Source organism: Pinus tabuliformis, chromosome 1_2 (genome assembly GCF_031772625.1).
Source record: "Pinus tabuliformis cultivar Carrire ecotype Pingquan chromosome 1_2, CPIR1, whole genome shotgun sequence".
Lineage (NCBI taxonomy): Eukaryota > Viridiplantae > Streptophyta > Pinopsida > Pinales > Pinaceae > Pinus > Pinus tabuliformis.
Window position 1 is genome coordinate 142,028,891 of NC_142298.1, and position 17,563 is coordinate 142,046,453.

The following is a 17,563-nucleotide window of genomic DNA, read 5'->3' on the forward strand; positions in this document are numbered from 1 at the left end:
GGCCTTAGATCTACAGTGCTCAGGAGGTGCAGATAGTTGGGGATGTTGGTCATAGCATTAATTGGATTTATGCATTTGTGGACAACAAGAAAGAAGATCGCCATGCATCCATTATTGAGATGGAAGGTAAGATTCATGGTCAAGTTGTTTCTATTTTTATTGACCCTAGATCTAATTATAGTTATGTTAATCCTCACCTGGTGGGTAAGTGTGGTTTGAGAAAAGAAGTGCATGCAGATTCTTGGTTGGTGTAGTTGGATACAGGTACTAAGAAGAGAGTTCATCATTGGGTAATAGATTGTGAATTTGATTTGAATGGTATGCCTACAACAACACATTTGAATTTACTGCCACTAGGATCATATAATATGCTTTTGGGTATGGATTGGTTGTCTCTTCATAAGACCAAAGTAGATTGTTATGTCAAGGCTATTGAGTGCTTGGATGATAATGGGGAAGAGAGAATATTGCAAGGAAAGAAGAAGCCTATAGCAATGAGGATGGTCATCGTTGTGCAGCCTAAGCGTAATTGCAGGAAAGGGTGTGTGATGTTTATAATCCATATTTCCAGTGACAAGGGTAAGGATGTTGAGGATGCTGAAATCTTCAAGAGATACCTTGTATTACAACAGTTTCGGGATGTGTTTCCAGTGGAGATTCCATAGTTTCTGCCCTACAAGGAAGTGGACTTTTCTACTGAGTTGGTACCAGGGGTAGCGCCAACATCAAAGGCACCTTATAGGATAAGCACACGAGAGTTAGTAGAGTTGAAGTTGCAGCTGAAGGAAATGCTTGCTAATGGATATGTTAGGCCAAGTGTATCACCTTGGGGTGCACCAGTGTTGTTCGTGAAGAAGAAGGATGGTACTCTTAGATTGTGCACTGATTACAGGTAGCTGAGTAAGGTGACGATCAAGACCGGTTCTCATTGTCAATGATTGATGACTTGTTTGATCAGTTGAAGGTAGCAACATTGTTCTCGAAGATTGATTTGAGATCGGGATACCATCAGGTACGCATCAAAGAAGAGGACATATACAAGACTGCTTTCAGGACTAGGTATGGGCATTATGAGTTATTTTTTGTTCCTTTTGGTTTGAAAAATGCCCCAACTAATTTTATGTGCTTGATGAATAGTGTGTTGCATCTTTATTTGGAAAATTTTGTTATTGTATTCATTGATGATATACTAATATATTCTGAGAATGAAGAAGAGCATGCCAAACACTTAGCAACAGTATTGATATTTCTAAGAGAGAATCAGTTGTATGTTAATATTTGGAAGTGCGGATTCTTTCAAATGGAGGTACATTACTTGGGACATGTTGTCTCCAAGGAAGGCATAACAGTGGATCTAGAAAAGACAAGGGTTATCATGGAGTGGGAAGCTCCTAAGAATGTGGATGAAGTCAAATCATTCATGAGGCTAGCAGGTTACGACAGGACGTTCATCAAGAAATTCTCACGCATTGCATATCCTATTACATCATTTCATAAGAAAGGTAAGAAATTTGAATGGACAGAGGAATGTGAATCCAGTTTTCAACAATTGAAGCAGTTGTTGAAAAATACTCTAGTCCTTAAGATTGCATATCCAGATAAAGAGTTTGTGGTGTGTACAGATGTCGACAAGAGAGGACTTGGTGGGGTCTTGATGTAGGAGGGACATGTGGTGTGTTATGAGTCCAAGAAGTTGAATGAGCATGGGAATAACTATGTGACTCGTGATCTTGAGATGGCATCTATTTTTCATGCCTTGAATATGTGGAGCCATTATCTTCTTGGCAAGAGGTTTGTATTGATGAGTGATCACAGTGGGTTGTGATATATGTTTGACCAACCGAATCTGAATACAAGGTAGGATAGGTGGTTTTCCACGATCAGTGAGTTTGACTTTGAGATAATATACATTAAGGGCAAGGAGAATAGCATTGTAGATTCTCTAAGTAGGAGAGTGCATATTAACCATGTTGCACTAGTGAGCTCTTATGGGACAGATTTAAAGGATCAGATCTTATAGGAAGGTTACACCAGGGTATAGGTGATCAGGATGTGGACTATATTCTCACGGTAGGTGATTTGGTAAGATTTAGGGACAAGATATATGTGTCAGATGAAAGTGCCCTCAAGAATTTTATCTTGAGAGAGTTTCATGTCAAGCCATATTCAGGTCACCCAGGATATCAGAAGACGTTGACAATAGTGAAAAAGTTATACTAGTGGTTGAATCTGAAGAAGGAAGTGATAGATTTTATGGCTATATGTTTGGACTCTCACCAGGTGAAAGATGAGTGTAAGAATCCAGGTGGGTTGCTTCAGCCTATTCTGATTCTAGAATGGAAATGGGAGGTCATTTCCATGGATTTCATTACAGGACTTCTAAGGACATCAAGGCAACATGATTCTATCATGGTTGTGGTCAATAGATTGAGCAAGGTAGCTCACTTCATTCCAATGAAGAATACTTATTCAACTACTAAGGTGGCACAAGTCTTCATCAGGGAGATAGTGAGGTTGCATGGTGTTCCGAAGAAGATTGTGTCAGACATGGATGCTAAGTTTACTTCCAAGTTTTGGAAGGAGTTGTTTGCAAGTTTAGGGATAGAGTTTTCCTTCAATACAGCTTATCATCGCAAACATATGGATAAACAGAGAGGGTCAATATGATTCTAGAGGATATGTCAAGGATGTATGTAATGCAACAATAGAGGAGATGGGAGGAGTACCTTCCATTGGTTGAGTCTGCTTACAATAATGGTTATCAGGATTCATTGAGGATGAGTCTGTTTGAGGCACTCTATGGGCAGAGCTATAATGTTCCCATATGTTGGAGTGATCCAGTGAATAGGGTACTTATTGGACTGGATATGTTGGTAGAAATGGAATAGGAGATGTGGGTTATAAAGAAGAATCTAAAGGAAGCACAGGACAGGCAGAAAAGTTATGCAAACCAGCACAAGACATTTAAGGAGTTTCAGATCTAGGAGCATATGTACTTTCACATCAAGCCTAAGAAGAGCTCCTTGAGGATTGGATCATGTGCCAAGTTGGCACCATGGTATTGTGGACCTTTTGAGATCCTTGAGAGGATTAGAAGAGTGGCCTACAGACTTGCACTGCCTCCAATGGTGAAATTCCATGATGTTTTTCATGTTTCATTGCTTAAGATATATGTAAAGGATGTTGATCATGCTATTGATTAGTTTGTATTGCAAGTGGAACCAAAAGGATAATTCCAACTGGAACCTCAGTGCATATTGCAGTGGAAATAACTCATGCTCTAGAACAAAGCAATCGAGCAAGTTAGAGTGCAGTGGAAGAACTTTGGGCCCGATGAAGCTACATGGGAGATGGATGATCAGATGCGAGCTATGTATCCTTCATTGTTTTCTAATTGAGGCAAAGCCTATTTGGTATATTATATATGTACATGGATGTAAATACCACCATGAGTTGGGTTATAAAGCTCCAACAAGAAGTATGGTTGTCATGTTCTCATGTTTGTCATGATGGTTTTGCTTCTAAGCAGGTTGTTCATTGTAAATACTACATAGAGCTAAGTTATAAAGCTCCATGGGCAGTATGTTATGGTTTTCAGCAATTTTGTTGGTTTTAGGTGTCATAGAACACAAAGGACGATGTTCCCCTAAGGGGGATGGGTCTGTAACAGCCTTGGATTAAAATTTCATGTCTTAAAGTTAATAAAGGCAAAATAAGACCAACGTCAAGGGACACTTATTCCAAGATAAATGTTGGGGAAAATATCCTAGTGGGCATGACTTGTTGTGTATTATGGCTAAGGGAAATTGGAAAATGCAATGGCAAAGGCTTTGAAAAGTAAAAAAGATATTATTGGCATTTTATTTATGAAAATAATGGAAAAGGGGAGAAAAGGAAGGTGAAAGGTCACAAGTTGCATGTGAGGAGGAAATTGAAAGAAATTAAGGAAAAGTGAAGAAATTAGAGGCATCAATAATAAAAAGACACCAAAGCATTAGTTTGTAGCCTTTTCTCAGTTCAGTTTTGGAATAAGTCTCAAAGAGGAGAAGAGAAACAAGAGGAGAAGGGTAGAAATCAAACAAAAGAAGGACAAGGAAAGCAAAGGGAAGCAAGAATCAAGCAAGGAAAGGTTGGATCAAGCAGCTTCAGTGGGAATACTTGCAAGTAATAGGTTGCATGTATGATTTCCTAGTTAGTTTTGGCATGGATGGTATGCTCATGTTGTATTTGGTTTCATTATTGTCAATGGCATGGATTTTGTCAGTTTTTAAAATGGTTTCTAGCCTTGCCTTACCATTTTTGGATAGCCATGGTGTGATGGGATTATTTTTCAATTGAGCTCTGGATTATTGGAAGGTTTTCGATCTGGGTGAGGTGGTATCAGGAAAATCCCAAGGGTTGGGGGTGGAGATGTTTTTATCTAGGAATCCCTCAACACATGGGTGGAGATAAGAAAAATCCTCAAGAGATGGTGAAGGAATTCTGAGGCATCTAAGCTCAGTATTTTTGTGATCTCGAAGTTGGTTTAGCTGAGATCACAGTATGGTGAGGTTGGAGGTGATTTAACCTCTGGATGTAACAGCCCTGGTGAAAATTTCATGTAATAAAAGTTAATAAGGGAAAAATAAGACCACGGTTAAGGGACGCTTATTCCAAGATGGATGTTGGGCAAAGATATCCTAGTGGGCATCACTGAATGTGTTTATGGCTAAGGAAATTGCCAAGGGCAATGGATAAGGCATTAAAAAGGAAAAAAGACATTTTTGGCACATTTATTTATGAAAATAAAGGAAAATAGGAGAAAAATAAAGTGAAAGGTCACAGGTTTCATGTGAGGAGGAAAATGAAGGAAAATAATGAAAATTGAAGAAAATAAAGGCCTCATTGATAAAAAGGCTTCTGAGGATCACTTGGTAGGATTGGCCAGTTCAGTTTTAAGCTCTCTCATTATTCTCTCTCTCTCTCTCACTCTTGGACACTTAGATTTTTCTTGGAGCACTCTAGCTTTGGAGCAAGGAAGGAAAAGCAAGCAAAAGGGAAGGAAGGAAAGAAAGGATCAAGGAAGGAAGAGCAGGATCAAGCAACTTCAACAAGAATACTTGTAGGTAACATATTGCATGTGTGATTTCCTAGTTGATTTTGGCATGCATGCCTTTGCATGTTGGTGTATGGTTCTCTTGCTATCAGTGGCATGCTTTTGTCAGGTTATGATAGTCGTTTTCAGCCTATCCTTGCCTTTTCCAGATACCATGGTGTGTAGGGATGTTTATCTCAGTTTTGAGCTTTGGAATTGTCGAATGGATTTCAGAATTTGGGGTGGAGGTGGTCTCAAGGTTAATTCCCAAAGGCCAAGGCATCCCCTGATTGGTTTTGGTGAGATAAATGGTAAAGCCTGAGGGAGGAGTCTCATTTTAGGGCCTGGTGATCTGGTGTGGATTGCGGTAAAGCCTGAGAGGTTGGTGTCTCGGTTTAGGGCCTAGTGATCTGGGATTGAATTTCGGTAAAGCCTGAGAGACAAGGAGACAGAAAATTCCTCAAGGATAGTGATGGATAGTAGATGGCATTCCAAGTTCAGTTCGATTTTGTAATCAAAGCACCAGTTTTGGTGTGATCATTGTTTTGGTAAGGGTGGAGGTGGTTTAACCTCTACATTCCCTTGGTTGTTTTTAGATTAGTTTATCCCTGAGATCCACATTGATGCTTGGAATATGGCACGGGGGCGACTGGCTAAAATAAATACTTGGTTCAACCATGTCTACAGCCGGGTGGTACATGGAAGTCTTTAACCTAGTCAGATTTTCCTATGGTTAATAAAAGCTAAGTTATCTTGCTTTTCCACTTGTTTATATATGGATTTAATGGTTGTTATATCACTGCTATTTCCATGGTTTTATGATTGTTATAAGCATGGGTAATTGGCTAGTTCATGTCACGGCTACTTCATGTATTTACTTGTAATGGTTAAAATGATGGATGCAAGACCTAATTGATGTCATAACAGTTCAAGGGAGAAGGTGGTGATCCTTCTTGTCATGTTTCATAAGTGTTTTTAGTCATTCATGTTTTGTCTTGTATCATATACCTGTAGATTGTATTGATGCCAAGTGTTTGACAGAATGTCAGTCCCGGTTTGGGATGGTTAGGCCTAGTCCTAAAGTTTATTTTTTCTTTATAATCTTGTCATCATGTGTTTAATGGATTTTGGAAGATATATCAAGTTCTAGGCAGTGGCTGGAATTTTGGGCTAGAAAAAGTTCCTTAAATTTCACAGAACCTGGCATAGGTATGCTACGAAAAGTCCCTAGATGCAAGCATGCAAGCTTGTAAAAGTGTCCAGAGGTCCCTCGATGTTGGCATGCCCATAGCATGAGACGGTCCAGAGGTAAAAAGGTCTAAGAACTCAGTGGGACCTAGCGGCATAATGTCTAAGTGGTTGGGTTGCCTCCTAGGAGTGTTGTTGCTAATGTGGAAGGTATGGTTGATGTGTTTTCGTCAATTCTATTTCCTTAAGGTAACCAAGGAGGTTGAATCCTATCATAGTATCCTCTCGTCACATGCTTACCTCGGTTGGCTGGTTACTTGGGTAGAGGTGGGAGGAGGGTGGTTACAGAGCATTAGGGGAATTTTGAGGTCTAAATTGGGCCTCCTAAGGAAATTATAAAATAATAGTGGAAATAATAAAATAAAATTAGATTATATCATCAAATTTTAAAAGGAAAAAAGGAAAAACTATTTTTTCAGCTCGTATTTTCAACTTATCTCCCTATGGGTTTACTCAAATTCTTAGCGGCAACACTCTTTGGATGCAAAATTTGGTTCCTCATCCAAGGAGTACCCATGTTGCATACTTTTGATTGACCCCACTACACGAAAAATAAGAAATACATGTAGACTTGATTGCAATCACGTTTTTCATGTATTTTTCATTTTTCGTGTACCAAGGTCCATCAAAAGTATGCACATGGGTACTCCTTGGATGAGGAATTAAATTTTTCATCCAACCAGTACTCCCGCTCAAAATTTGTGTAAAACCTTAAGGAAATAAGCTAAAAATACGAGTTGAAAAAGTAGTTTTATTATTTTATTATTTTTTAATCTTTTTACTTTTTTACTCCAAAATGGTGAATCATCCCCCATGGTTGATATCATCATCTTGAATCCTATTGGTTCTTATAAAGTTTATTTTGGTTGTACTTTTTTCTTAGGAGGCCCATTTTAGACCTCAAAATTCCCCTAATGATGGTATCAAAGCAGGTTGCACTCTCTTTAGGTCATATTTGATACCATAGAGTGGTATCAAAGCATGGTTCACCCCTCGCACTAGATGGGTGGTGTGTTGGTCATGCATTCATGTTGGTTGTATATGTGTTGCTTATGTCTGTAGTCCATGTGCGTGTTGCATTTACATGGTGTTGATCATGGTTGTAGTGATGTCACCATGTGAAGGTTGAGGGCATTGTTGTGGGATGTGTCGTCATGAGTGTATGGTTGTATATGCATTTGTTATGAATGTATGGAAGGTCGAACATGCATTGTGATGTCATTGAATGAAATTAGGTCATCATGATGCTTTTGGTTGTTGTGATGTTGATATGTTGGCTGAGATAGAGCAGGAGATGCATATCATTAAAGTGAAGTTGCAGCATTGGATCTCGAGGCAATAGCATGGTGTCATACAGGTTTGGATGTTGAGCATGCAGGTATGTTAGTTAATGGATTGTTATATGCATTAGGGTTATATACATTAGGTTTATGTACATGTTTATTGATGTTATGGTTACATACATGATAGTTGCTAATTGATTAGTGTAGTCATATGCACAAGTGTCAGATAGTCATGAGTGGTAGTAACCTATGGTTGTATGCATTTCTCTTGTTGTTTTATGTAAGATAACTTGATGGTTATGTTATATTTTGTTGATGAGTATGTTATAGGTTAACTTGCTATTGTTATATGATAGTTAGCTTGATGATTAGGTTATATGTTTTTTATGAGCATGATATATAACTTGTTGTTGTTATATGCTACTAACTTGATGACTAGGGTTATTACATTAAGATCTTGATGTTATATGTATCATGCTAAACTGGATTTGCCTATTCAGATGGTTAGGGTTATGACATTCAAGTATGAGTCGACTTATTTTTGACATTGTGTTGTTCTAATCCAGACTGATCGTACATATGTGATTTCTATGCATAAATGACAAATGTTTATGAGTTTATGATGTGAACATGTTAGCTAGTGACTATTATGGATATCATGACCTTATTTATTTTTGAGTTGATATGTCGTGAAGTTATATCATGCTAATCTAGATTGATTGTGTAGACAAGATAGCATCCCCTGAAATATAGTAAGGTATGAGCTTTCTTATGTCATCTACTTTTTGCTTGAATGTTTGATTATGTCATTTAATTGGTGTTTGAGTGTTGGTGTCTATTATTCTTCCGACATGTTGTCTGAATGTTTGATTACTTGCATGATATAAGTATGTGTCTGTAAGATTGCCTAAATGAACGATCTTGTTTTAATATGATTGTATCAACACATATGTGTTGAGATAGCTTATATGTACGTGAGCGTAATAGGTGACAGTTGTAGTATTATGTCTAATAACTATGAGTTGACTATGAATTATGACAAGATTGCTAGTCTTGGTAAAAATTAGTAGATGTGATTGTCTTGATATTTGGAACATGTGTGAACAGTTGCAGGAAACATACTTGGTATTATCATGACAAGGTAATAATTGATGTGTTTAAATAACTAACTGTTGGGTGATGTGAAAGTGCATAGTAACACTCAATTGCAACAAGGAAAAGGTCAAAGAAAGAATTTGGTCAAGAATTCTTTTAGCCATGTTTGGAAACCCTAATTACAAACAAATGAGTGTTTTGCATACAATAAGTCTTCTTAACCTTAATCTTGTCTGGCATTATGTGGATATGTGCTAGATTCATGAACTTGTATTTGATAGGTATATTAGCTAGTCTCTAGTTACACGTGGATCTGTCAAGGGAATTGGAGTCCCTTGAGAGATGGTGTGGATGTGTTCAATTGCAAGCAACGTGCTTGGCACAACAAAGTAAGGTAACCAATGCATTGTTATGTTTATTTAATCACTGACAATTACGTGTTGATGGCAGTATGATGCAAGGGATTGTATGGAAAAGAAATTGCCATGGAATCTAGAAGAAGGCTCATGTTGAGATTTCCCTTGGAAGCACTGGGAACCATGGGGATTGAGCCATGGTCTCTGTTGTTAGCCTTGTCATTTTAGTCTTTAGGTGATTTGTTGTGCTTGATTGCAGTTTTTTTGCGTCTTGTGCATGGCCACGCCACTTTGGTTGTGGTGTCATATTGTTGTCGGTTTTCCATGGTTTTCTTCTTGTTTGTTTATTGTCTTGCCTTTTATGTTTGGTTTTTGGTAATTGGTTTGGAAATAGGAAAGTTAGTGGAACTCGGGGAGAGCTAAATGAAACCCAACAGGTAATGTAAGGCCTAGATGAAGCTCAATGCATGTATAAGGCCATCTGAATGTAAGCGTATAACAACTCGTTGGGTTGGTTGGGTCCATTGGTGTAAATAGACGATAGTAGGACAGTCACAAAAAAAGTAATCAGGAAAGGTAAAGTAAATATATTTGAGGGGCCAAATGCCTTAGCTATGTTGGGAATTGTTGTTCTCAATGTTCTATATGCCTTGCATGGATAAAGGAAGTTCTCTTAACCTTGACCTTATGATATCTAGTAATTATGTTGTGATCATGATTGTGTAGATGTATATATATGTATACATGTATGTATGTAGGTATGTCATTTTCTGATGAGATCATGATTTTTGTGCTAATTTTATATATATGTATGTATGTATGTTTCTATGTCACTGTTTGACAAGGTCATCAGGAATCATTCTTGTGGAGGAATGATCGTGTATGCAGGTGAATGGCATGAAGAGATTCTTGGTTCATGAGGAATCAAGTGGGAAGAGTAGCTTGACAGATCACTAAGGTCACTATCATGTGGATATGAATTGATATTATGTTATTATACTATGTTTATGTTTATGTTATGGACAACCTAATGCTGAGAGATACATCAGTGAAATGAAAACAACGTGATGTGTAGCATGCTAGGATAAGCATGGATGGCAGAGAGACACTGGAAGCAAGGTTGCTTGGTAGAGACAATGTGGTTTTGGATATGTGGTACTATTGTTGTGCATATATTGTATATGTTGTACATGTTGCATTTGTGATGTTATGTGCATGTGGTGTTGTGTATATATAGTGTGTGTACACGTTACTATACAATGTTATATATAGTGTGGTACAAATAGTGTTGTGTGAATATTGCATATGCAGTGTTGGGCATAGATGGTGCTATGTACATGTTGGATATGCGGCGTTATATGCATATGGTGTTGTGCGCATGTTGGATATGCAGTGATTTGTACAAATGATGTTATGTACATGTTGGATATGCAATGCTCTATACATGTGGTGTTGTGTGCATGTTGTACATGTGGTGCTATGTACATATGGTTTTGTGTGCATGATTGTACAAGTGGTACTGTGAGCATGTGGTTTTGTGTACATGTTGTACATATGGTGTTATGTGCAGGTGGTGACGTATACATGTTGTGCATATGGTACTGTGTAAATGTCATGCATGTCCTGCTATGTATGTCTAGCATTGTGTACACATTATACATGTGGTACAATGTACATGTGGTGTTCTGTACACGATGTACAAGTGGTGTCGTGTACATGCAATGATGTGAACACATTATGCAAGTGGTGTTTTGTATAGGTGGTACTATGTACATGTTGTACATGAGGTACTAGTGTACATGTGGTATTATGTGCATGTCGTACATGTTGTGTTGTGTACATTTGGTATTATGTATGTGCATGGTGTAGTCGCGGTATCATGACATGTGTATTTGTTGTGTTGTACTCTATGTACGTATATGTATTGTGTTGTACATCGGGTGTAGGTGTATGTATTGTGTTGTAGTGTACACTGGATGTAGGTGTATGTATTTTTTTGTGTTGTACAATGGGTGTAGGTGTATGTGTTGTATGTCAGGTATAGGTGCATGTATTTCATGGCATTGTATGCCGTGTGTGGTTGTATGTGTGTGATGCACACTATGTGTATCTGCACATGGTTTAGGAGAAGGCACTAGGTGTTTTTCGAGTGTGGAAACTGATCTGAAGTGCATACAAAATAAATAAAAAGGTAGAAGCTAAGGATTGGTTAAAGGATAAGTATCGGTATTTTATTTCAGTTTTATTATGTGTGTGAATTATGATTTTGGTTTATGATGGTTACATGTAATTTACGATTTTGATCTATGATGGTTTTGTTTTGAGCTAACCTGATGTGATGTGCTTATACGTGATGATTTGGTCAAAGATGCTAGTTTGACTTGTTGTGGCAGGAAGCGAAAAGAATTCAAGTGTACCTTATTGACGGGCTACCAATTAGGTATGATTTGAATTTATTTCAATTTATTTTAAATCTAATGGAAGTTATGTGCTTGGTAGAGGAAGCACGGAAATTCTCGGTTGGGTGGTTGAAATCGACTATGTGAATTAATAGCAATGACAAAAGGAATTGGAACATGCAGCAGTATGTTGGTAAAGCACTTCAGGAGCAGCGCCATTGTGGGACACTGGTACCCAATAGTGTCCATTGATTTCCATTGGCATGCTATGGCTGGTATGATGGTTTGAGGTAGGTATATGCCTTGGTTGTTTGACTTTCCAATGCAAGGAAGCCTTTCAAAGGGATGGATCACCCAGGATAGGGGATGTCGGGGAACTTGGAAGGTGTGTGACTACACAGATGGGGTAACCACATTTCCCGAGGAACTGTGTAGAAGATAAGGGAAGGCCAGGGATATATTTATTTTGGTCATTAGCATTTCCAGATGGAACCAAAAGCACATTGGGAGTGCGCCCTAGTAAAATGAGTCGATAACTATTCGCTGAGAGGACAAGTGGCACAGGATTATAGCACTGGACATTGGATGCCATTTGATTGTGGCAGTGGATTCTGGACTTCCTCGGAAGGAAGTGAATCCTAGTATTACTTTGAGGGTGGAGGTGTGAGCCTTTGGATACCCTTGTTGCAGATGCAGACATTGTATCATTTTATTTGTTGGTTTAGAAAATGTGTATATGTGTATATGTGTCTATTGTAAATACTATAATGAGCTAAGTTATAAAGCTTCAGTAAACAATATGTTTTTCATGTTGTCATGATGTTTTTCTTTTGAGAAGGTCATTCATTGTAAATACTACAACGAACTAATTTATAAAGCTCCATGGGCAATATGTTTTATTTTCAGCGGTTTTGTTGAGGTCATGGTGTGGTTTAACACCGAGGATGGTGTTCCCCAAGGGGGAGGTGTTGAAAATGCAACAAGATGATGGAGCTTAGTGAAAAGGAGTCGCCTTCACTAAGTGGGCCCGTAGGGTATTTTTGGCGCAAAGTCTATTTTTAGACTATGTCTATTTTTAGACATATGGATCATGGTCTATGAGTTGCAGGATGTTGTTTATGGATGACTTGTCATGTTGGGAAAAATAGATGGACTTCTATTTTTGGTTCACAGCGGAGTGATCAGAGTCTATTTTTAGACTGCCAGGCTAAAAATAGAAACAGTGAAATATTGTTAGCCCTTAGTAATATTCGGACTCTAAACATTATCTTATTCTCTTGGAGCACTTCAGTTCGAGCTACGGATGTGGTACATGCAGCTGACAAAAGGAATCACGTGGTTTCTTATGTGTTAGTTGAGCTATTGCATGGAGGACTTCAGTTAGAACTCATGCATGTGAGTTCTGTGGAGTTGGATGTGGAGTTGATGGAGTTGTGTTCAGTTGACTTAGTTGAACTAGTTGTATTTGGTCTAACTAAAGAATACACTAGTGATGAGTTGTGTGAATTGATTGTTAATTAATTCACTAATTATTAACTCATAAAGCAACTAAATAATACATCAGTTAACTCAGTGCATGGACAGTTCAACAGAGACAGGTGTTAGAGGTAAGTGAAAAGGTGAGTTGTGACTATCAGTTGTGCATGAGATTTGCACATGCATGGATTGAGTAATGCCAATGAGGAATGCGCAGTGTGGGCCAATACAAGGCAATTGTAGCCTGTGCTCACGTGATTTTTCACTTTGGATTGTGCAGTGGAGGCAGGCAAAGCAGCGGAGGAGATTTGAACCTGTGACTTGTTCAGATCTGAGCTAGTTTTGTGTGTAACAGGTGGAGATAGTACTGAGTACTTGTGAGGAGTATTGTACTATGTATTGTTACATGTTCTCAATCATTATAATATACAGATAGTGTGGGGTTTTCAGTTGTATGCTTTCCCCGGGTTACATACTGTGTTAATGTGTGCATGCGATTGATGTTTCATTGTTTTTAATTCTGCAAAATTGATGATCAACGTAGAGGAGGTTATGTATTGTGCATGTATTCCACAATAGTGTATAATCGGGATAATCTCAGTGAATAAGTGTCACATTATTCAAAATTTCTACATGGTATCAGAGCTGTTGATCATCAGATCTATTATTCAGAAAGTGTTTACATCTTATTTCTTCAGGCAGAGTCTGTAATCGGGCCAGGTAGCCTCTAGATTCATCCTTCGTTTGGAAGGCGAGATATCTGGTAAAAGCCCATACAGTCAATCTCTGTACGAGAAATACTTTGTTCTCACGAATTCTAGATCAGAGGCGGTTGAGTTTGGAGCCGGTGGAATTCGAATTTGCAGCAATGTTCTCTTGGTATCAACGTGGCAATGTCTTTCAACGGATTGCGATTGGAGTATGCTCTTGAGGGCAGCTTGAACTATATTGCATGGAAGGACAGGATGGAGGCAGTGTTAGATGATAACGGGCTGAAGGAGTTCATAGAGGCTGATGTCCCAAAGCCTACTGATACTGCACAAGTTGATGCTTGGCAAAAGAAGACAGCAAAGTGTCGAAGGATTCTGTTGGAGGGCGTGAAGGATCACATTGTGTCCAGCCTGCATGGAAAGACTTCTCCATACTTGGTGTGGAAAGTGTTGAAAGATCTATTCCAAAGCAAGAGTGATCAGAGGAAGCTGGCGCTCAAGGATAAACTCAGAAACATTAAGTGTGAGAATGGAGACAGTATGCTCAGGTATCTCACGAAGTTCACCCAATGCCGGGATGAGCTGGGAAGTGTGGGGGTGACTGTCGATGATGAGGACTTGGTGAGCTTGGCTCTCCTTGGTCTTCCGAAGAGTTGGCATTCCTATCAGGACTTTGTCAATGGTTGGGAGAAATTGCCAGGATGGAAGAGACTTTGGTCGGATCTTGTGCAAGAGGAGATCAGACGGAGCACCAGAGACAGTTCTTCATCCATGCATGATGAGGAGAACTGTGCCTTAGTGAGTAAGGTGAAGAAGGGGAAGGAGAAGGGTTCTCTTTCCGAATCTAGTTCTTCCAATGATGGGAAGAAGGTTGACAAGTCGAAGGTGAGATGCTTTCATTGTCATGAGTTGGGCCATTATGCTACTAATTTCCCAAAGAAGAAATCCAAGAAGGGATCCGGGGAAGGATCTGAAGGTGAGGCACTTGCTTCACAGTTCGAGTTGGATTTCACACTCTTCGCATGCATGGTTTCATCCATAGTGGGAAGTGGTTGGTTTCTTGATAGTCGAGCTTCTTTCCACATGACCGGTGACAAGAGTTGGTTCATTACTTTGGAGGAGAAAGATCTCCAGATACTCATAGCGATGGGTAATGATGAGAAGTATAATGTCTCAGGTGTAGGCACGGTTATTTTTCAGAGGGAGCATGGAGCTCGCCTTACCTTAACCGATGTCAAGTATGTACCAGGACTGAAGAGAAACTTGGTGTCGATCGCGATGCTGGAAGACAAAGGCTATGATGTAGTCTTAAGTAAGGGAAAGGTTTTCCTTAGACACATCATTCCTAGACAGGTGAAGCAGATTGGTTCACGGGTCAAGAACCTGTATGCTCTTGAGGTTCAAGATGCATGCAAAGCCTTGAGCAGCGAGGCAACTAATGGAGACTTGGTGGTTGAGAGGGAGCATATATTACCTCTCAACATGCAGAGCCAGAAGAAGTCTCAGACGATTGTGGAGGAGCCACGATTGGTGCAGCAGCTTCAGGAGGTTGTGGAGCAGCCACAACGAGGGAAGCTGAGAGGAGATCGAGTAGAGACATCTACTCATGCAGAGACCTCCAGTAGGGGGAAACTTCGAGCCAGGTGGGCAGAGGGATCGCATGCAGCCATACCTCCAGGTAGGAGGTGGGGTGATGTGGATTGATCTCCCAAGGAGGAGGGGCAGGATCCTTGAGGTACCCAACCTCTTGGATGAGACCTTGCTACGGGAGCCCCGATGTGGAGTAGCAGGAATTGACTAATTGCGTAGAAACAGATGTAGATGGAGCGGCAGAGAGAGCAACAGTGTAGGGAATCCCAGGACAGTGCATAGCTAACAAGCTGCAGCAATGCAAGAGGTACAAGTGTTTTGAACAGTGCTAAGTGGCACAGAGAAGTGTGTAATGGTGCGAGATGCATGGAGATGTTGCAGTAGTGTAGATGTCAGAGAGGGAGCACTTGTCAGCAGCAGGCAGAGCTTCAGCATCAGATTATGTTCCTAGCCCAACAGAGTGGTCAGTTGGGAGTGTTTTTGTTCCAAGTGTTGTTGGAGCAAGTGGACCGGGAAAATGTGTTGCATGCAGAACATTCCAGAGGTAGGATAGGGGTTGCAGATAATCCATATCTTGTTGAGAGGGAGTGTTGAAAATGCAACAAGATGATGGAGCTTAGTGAAAAGGAGTCGCCTTCACTAAGTGGGCCCGCAGGGTATTTTTGGCGCAAAGTCTATTTTCAGACTATGTCTATTTTTAGACTATGTCTATTTTTAGACATATGGATCATGGTCTATGAGTTGCAGGATGCTGTTTATGGATGATTTGTCATGTTGGGAAAAATAGATGGACTTCTATTTTTGGTTCACAACGGAGTGATCAGAGTCTATTTTTAGATTGCCAGGCTAAAAATAGAAACAGTCAAATATTATTAGCCCTTAGTAATATTTGGACTCTAAACATTATCTTATTCTGTTGGAGCACTTCAGTTCGAGCTACGGATGTGGCACATGCAGCTGACAAAAGGAATCATGTGGTTTCTTATGTGTTAGTTGAGCTATTGCATGGAGGACTTCAGTTAGAACTCATGCATGTGAGTCCTGTGGAGTTGGATGTGGAGTTGATGGAGTTGTGTTCAGTTGACTTAGCTGAACTAGTTGTATTTAGTCTAACTAAAGAATACACTAGTGATGAGTTGTGTGAATTGATTGTTAATTAATTCACTAATTATTAACTCATAAAGAAACTAAATAATACATCAGTTAACTTAGTGCATGGATAGTTCAACAGAAACAGGTGTTAGAGGTAAGTGAAAGGGTGAGTTGTGACTATCAGTTGTGCATGAGATTTGCACATGCATGGATTGAGTAATGCCAATGAGGACTGCGCAGTGTGGGCCAATACAAGGCAATTGTAGCCTGTTCTCACGTGATTTTTCACTTTGGATTGTGCAGTGGAGGCAGGCAAAGCAGCAGAGGAGATTTGAACCTGTGACTTGTTCGGATCTGAACTAGTTTTGTGTGTAACAGGTGGAGATAGTACTGAGTACTTGTGAGGAGTATTGTACTATGTATTGTTACATGTTCTCAATCATTATAATATACAGATAGTGTGGGGTTTTCAGCTGTATGCTTTCCCCGGGTTACATACTGTGTTAATGTGTGCATGCGATTGATGTTTCATTGTTTTTAATTCCGCAAAATTGATGATCAACGTAGAGGAGGTTATGTATTGTGCATGTATTCCACAATAGTGTATAATTGGGATAATCTCTGTGAATAAGTGTCACATTATTCAAAATTTCTACAGGAGGGTCCTTGGTGTTCCCCAAGGGGGAGGGTTCTGTAATATCCCTCATGAAAATTTCATGTAATAAAAGTTAATAAAGGAAAAATAATACCACAGTTAAGGGACACTTATTCCAAGCTTAATGTTGGGAAAATATATCCTAGTGGGAATCACTAGATGTGTTTATGGCTAAGACAATTGGAAAAGGCAACGGCTAAGGCATGAAAGAGGAAAAAATATATTTTTGGCACATTTATTTATGAAAATAAAAGAAAATATGAGAAAAGTAAGGTGAAAGGTCACAGGTTGCATGTGAGGAGGAAAATGAAGGAAAATAATGGAAATTGAAGAATTAGAGGCGTTATTGATAAAAAGGTCTATGAGGATCAGTTGGCATGATTGGTCATTGTAAGGTTGGTCATTTCAACTTTGGAGCTCTCTCATTATTCTCTCTCTCTTTCTCACTCTTGGACACACAGAGTTTTCTTGGAGCACTCTAGCTTTAGATCAAGGAAGGAAAAGAAATAAAAAGGGAAGGAAGGAAAGAAAGGATCAAGGAAGGAAGAGAAAGATCAAGAAGCTTCAATAGGAATACTTGCAGGT